General features: G+C 37.0%; 1 protein-coding gene across 5 annotated transcripts in view; it reads left to right on the forward strand.

Annotated features, from left to right (window-relative positions):
• The window catches only part of NLGN1 (neuroligin 1), a 951,664-nt gene that overhangs the window by 890,726 nt on the left and 54,938 nt on the right, over positions 1-6,000 (forward strand). The gene's annotated exons all lie outside the window — the stretch shown is intronic.

Below are 6,000 nucleotides of genomic sequence, written 5' to 3' on the forward strand. Positions count from 1 at the left end.
CCAATCTCGACTCCTTCAGGGGTTTTATATTTCTTCCATATATTACTGGGAATATTTTACCTTCTCCTAACAGGGTTCTCACATGGATCAGAGGAGAGCTGACAACTTCACATTGTTCTCACCCCCAGAACCTCCCACATCTACCCTTGCCTTCCTAACTAAATATGAGCTTTATTCTCCCTTTGTGCCAAATCAGTGTGCGCTTCTGCTTTTTATATTTATTGTTAATCTGATGAATGCCTTTTTTTGTCCTTGATGATAAAGGGAAGGTTCAAATCTGTGTAATTTTTTGGCACTAATCCAAAGTATCACACGCAATTAAGTTCCTAACAAGCTTGGTCTTCTTCCTTCGCTTTCACTTTCTTTCCCTGTCTCCTTTTCTTCTGTCAGGCCCTTAATATTTTTATTCTACAGGGTTTCTTCCTTCTCACTTTGCCTTTTCCTAATCTCACCCACTCACCTGCCTTCAACCGACCTGCCCGCTGGCAACTCTCAAATCAGTGTGTGCAGCCAGATGTCGTTTGCTGACTTCTAAATATGTATCCTAGATCCAGAACAAGTACTTTGTTGACAACTGAATATCTCATGTGTACTTTTCCAAGAAATGTTTTTCAAACTTTGTTGACTTCTTTCCACAGAAATAAATGCATTTTGCATTTCAAATCACAAAGTATACCCAGAGACACAAAAGGGCTGCATGACTTGGCGCTCCCAGTAACATGACCATAATGTAACAAATCATCACTGCTTTCCAAATTGCTCTTCCTTCTGTATTTTCTCTCCTGGTTTATAAGGCCCTAATACAGAAATCCAAAAGTTATTTTGTACTCTCCTACATCTCTTACCAAGTTGGCCACCAAGTCATTAGCATTCAACTTCTTAAATATCTCTCGAGTTTAACCCCAACTCTCTATCCCACCGCATGGACTGTTATTGCATGATAATTCCGATAGTGCTGCTTGTCTCTTATCTGTCTCATGATGTTTAACCCATCTTGCATACTGTTGCATACATTATTTTCCTTTAATGATGTTTGCTTATCTTTCTCCTTCCATATATCAACCACTTTCTAGGTTCTAGATATGAGCAAGAAATAATGCCTCTCCTGAGTTATTTACAATCCAGCAGAGGAAACAGAATTGTAAACTAATAAATATAAGATATAAAATATAGATCTAGATATAAAATAGTAATAAAATTATAAATATAAAATATTTTAGAAGTTTGAACAGTTGCAACATCTCAAAAAAGGAATGACATAGAAATCCAAAGGAACTACCTATCATAACTGAAAGCTGCTGTCTTCAGGAAGCAAGTGTATACACATACACTCATCTGGCATCTACCCCTCTACCTTTCCCTTTAGGAGATGGGTGAAGCTAACTGAACTTTTTTTGCACTAGTCTTTCATCTTTGGAGAGTCACTCAAATACTTTTCCAGAACCCCCAGGATTTTTCACAGAACATGCTTTGAACATCGCTGATATAGCCCAGCACACTCTATTTAGAGATAAGGGACCTGAGGCCAAGAGGGGACAATTGATGTGTCCAAATTCAGAGAGCTTCTCAGAGGTTGAATCAAAAGGAAAACCCAAACCTTCCAAGTAGTAGCCCTTGTTTTTATTTTAGGTTTGATGCATGTTCTTTCCTCATCTCTGCTGCCCTTTTCCCCTCTCCCAGAACAGAAAATGACAACAGTCCTAAGTATCTCATTAATTAAATACCTGAGTTGGGAAGGGCTGTCTGTGCAGTCTGAGATGTTAGTTACAATATAATACTCTGAAAAAAAAAATCCCAAGACAGGAGTTTTGAATCTTGTTTGAAATTTTAATGAAAAATATAGCCTTTTTCTCCAGACAAACAAAAGTATGCCCAGAATTTTAAGGGTTTTCAGATGACACTAAACCCTTCCAGGCATCCCATGGACTTTCAATTTGTGTAATGGTCAAGGGGAGAAGAAATCCAACAACCAGCATTTGGTCCAACCAACTTGCAACATAAACAACCTAAGTGATGCAATATGCCTTGTACTGTTGGTCTATCCCTGTATTATTATTATTAGATTATTCTTGCAAGTCAGAAAGATAAGGCTGGGGACTTCCCTGGTGGTACAGTGGTTAAGAATCCACCTGCCAATGCAGGGGACACGAGTTCGATCCCTGGTCTGGGAAGATCCCACATGCTGTGCAGCAACTAAACCCACGCGCCACAACTACTGAGCCTGAGCTCTAGAGCCCGCGAGCCACAACTACTGAGCCTGCGTGCCACAACTACTGAAGCCTGCGTGCCTAGAGTCCGTGCTCTGCAACAAGAGAAGCCACCGCAATGAGAAGCCTGCTCACCGCAATGAAGAGTAACCCCCGCTTGCTGCAACTAGAGAAAGCCCGCGCACAGCAATGAGGACACAGCACAGCCAAAAAATTAATTAATTAATTATTTTTAAAAAGAATGGGTATTTAAAAAAAAAATGAAATATGAGGGTGCAGAAAAACAAGGTTTATAGTTAGGACCATGAAGTATCTTCATTTTGGGGGGTATTTTGGTTCCTTTTTGTGTGTGTCACTATAATTAAACTCTAGAATAGCAATATATATTACGCACATCAAGGAAAAGATTTCTAGAGCAGAAATACCAGTATGAAATATAGCAAAAAAGCATGAGGATCTTATTTTATTAGAAGTTGTGTAGACATCATCACAAAATTCCATATAGTTTTCTCCTTTATACTGAATGTCATGTTTCCTATATGAAATAAAATTGAAACTCACTAATGGCCACCAAGACTTACTTATCCCCTGGATCATCAAAATGTGTTCAAAGAGATGATTAAGAGACAGATGGCTGGAATTGTCTCTGTTATGAAGAAAGCATGGAAGTTCTTTATAAGCACAGCTAGGAAATGATCGTGGATGCTAAGAAAGTACATGGTTTCTAATTAAAGGCATATACTATCTAGAGGGAAGAGATGGACTGTTAGCTGCTCCCCCCTCATTATCGAGGTGTATTTGTGACCATCCATTTCTCATATAATGCAAGACCTTGGCCTAGCTCAGTATGAAGAGCTAAGCAGGCCATACTGTGAGAGGGATTTTCTCCAGAGATGTGTTTTGTTTTTTTTGTTTTTGTTTTTGTTTTTTTTTCCAGGTTCAGTTAGCATGACACAGAAGTGGTAATTTTAAGTTCTAGTTTGTATGTGACTTTCCATATTGCTGTAACATTGGGATACTATTAAAGACAAAATATAAGATGCTTTTAGGCTAGTTTTTGTTGAGCTCAGCTTTTACTAACCTCATGATGCACTGAATTTTATTGTTACTTCCCCTACTTTTTAAGTATCTTACAACATAAGGACCAGGTGCTGTATGTCTGTTACTCAATTAAAAAGGGCTATATACCATCCACTAAAATTTAAAACAACACTAAAATGAAGAAGTGACTTGCTGAAATGTTCCTTTGTGAATATTCCCCCCATTTCTTGGGCTGCCTGATTATGGCCTTTCTATCAAAATTGGCAGTTCAGAGAATTATTCACTTCTGGAGCTGATGACTTTTTCCATTTGTCCCAGCTGCAAAGGAGTGCATGTGTTTTAATGAAGTTACATCTTAAAGACCCGGTTATTTATTACTGGTATACAAAAAATAAAAGCAAATAGAGATAGAATCCTTGACTTTAAGTGATTCAAATATTGAAAATAATTCCAGGCTAGGTCTAGTAAGGTTTGTAATAGGAAAGTTAAGCATAATAAGGATTAATTGCATAGGCTTTACTTAAATTTGTAAATGGGAAGGAGCAATTGTTATACTTACCTGCCAGGTTCACATAGACATTATATGAAAAACATAAGGCAATGTTTATTACCTGTACAATTAGCTAATTGAACACTTAGGTAATTTTAAACACAATGAATTCATTACATCAACCAAATTCCTTGAAATTGTGACTAAGACATAGCCACCCAAGGGAATACCCACTCTTGCTACTTACTGGGGAAAAAAAAATTAAGATTTTTACTATCATCTCCATTTTAGTAAGGAGGAATCTAAAGATTAGAAAGATCAATGGAAGTTCACAAAACTCATTTGAATGTTTTCAGTTCCTTAATCTCCTCTTGATTTATCTACAGCACACAGTAGTCATAACACTTAATATAATGATTTTATTTTTACTTCCAATTATTTCATAATTTATCAGTGCAGTCATATTTTTTTTAATTAATTAATTTATTTATTAATTTATTTTTGGCTGTGTTGGGTCTTCGTTTCTGTGCAAGGGCTTTCTCTAGTTGCGGCAGGTGGGGGCCACTCTTCATCGCGGTGCACGGGCTTCTCACTGTCGCGGCCTCTCTTGTTGCGGAGCACAGGCTCCAGACGCGCAGGCTCAGTAGCTGTGGCTCACGGGCCTAGCTGCTCCGTGGCATGTGGGATCTTCCCAGACCAGGGCTCGAACCCGTGTCCCCTGCATTGGCAGGCGGACTCTCAACCACTGCGCCACCAGGGAAGCCCAGTCATATTTTTTAAGAGTATAATTTTTATAACAGAAAAAGAGTTTCAGAACTCATCTAGTTCAACCTGTTTATTTTACAGATGAGAAAACTGTGACCAAAAAGGCAAAGAAAATTTCTTAAAGACTAATAGATGTCTGGTGGTAAATATGTCAAGTGTTGGAACCTAGATTTCCAAGTCTTTTAAAAATATTTATTAAATAGTGTTATTTAATTACTTCAAGTGGAATTATATTTAAAGTACAGAGATGGAAAAAGAAATTAATGCTATCATAATCTAATATTTGTCATACAAATATACCAAGTGTATTAAAAATATAATTTTGTTTGTTGCCATTAAATTTGGCCAGCATATGAGCACAAATAACAATCAAATCTGACATTATTTGCACATTATATATACTTAAATGATTTTTAATATATATTTGTATGTATACTTATGAAAGTTCTTACATCATATTTGATAATAGTGAGAAAGTTTGATGTTAGTTCAGAATGGTGTTTTTTTCTCATTCTATTTCCTTATATTGAAATCATTTCTCAATTGGCTTTTCCAAAGGGAATTCCTCAGTTAATTATGTAGGTATTTATTAAGATAATGGATTCATGAAATTAAGATTACCTTCGTTCATTTGATTTTGGAGGAGCACTACTGTAACAAATAAACAACCTTGTCACTTGCTACTTTTTTCCAGTGAGTGCTCAGGAGAGAAATTAAAATGATACATCATCAGTGTATCTTCCTGTAAAGTCAGATGGAACAACATTTGCAAATCAAATGTCATGCAGTTCCACATAACAGAGATTTGGCTCAATTATGAGTCTAATCATTGTTCTATTAGCGTAGATCATTTACCTTCATCCCCAAAGGCACATACTTGTAGGACAGCTACTACATAGTAGGGACTAAGGAAACAAAACTAAAGACATCAATGTATTTTCTTCACCATGTATATAAGAGGACGTAAAATATCTTTTATTTTTTATTTTTTAACATCTTTATTGGAGTATAATTGCTTTACAATTGTGTGTTAGTTTCTGCTTTATAGCGAAGTGAATCAGCTATATGTATACATATATCCCCATATCTCCTCCCTCTTGTGTCTCCCTCCCTATCCCACCCCTCTAGGTGGTCACAAAGCACTGAGCTGATCTCCCTGTGCTATGTGGCAGCTTCCCACTAGCTATATAGTTTGCATTTGGTAGTGTATATATGTCCATGCCACTCACTTCGTCCCAGCTTACACTTCCCCCTCCCCATGTCCTCAAGTACATTCTCTATGTCTGCATCTTTATTCCTCTCCTGCCACTAGGTTCTTCAAAACCATTTTTTTTTTTTAGATTCCATATATATGTGTTAGCATACAGTATTTGTTTTTCTCTTTCTGACTTACTTCACTCTGTGTGACAGACTCTAGGTCCATCCACCTCACTACAGATAACTCAGTTTCATTTCTTTTTATGGCTGAGTAATATTCCACTATATATATGTGCCACA

Source organism: Physeter macrocephalus, chromosome 1, assembly GCF_002837175.3.
Source record: "Physeter macrocephalus isolate SW-GA chromosome 1, ASM283717v5, whole genome shotgun sequence".
NCBI lineage: Eukaryota > Metazoa > Chordata > Mammalia > Artiodactyla > Physeteridae > Physeter > Physeter macrocephalus.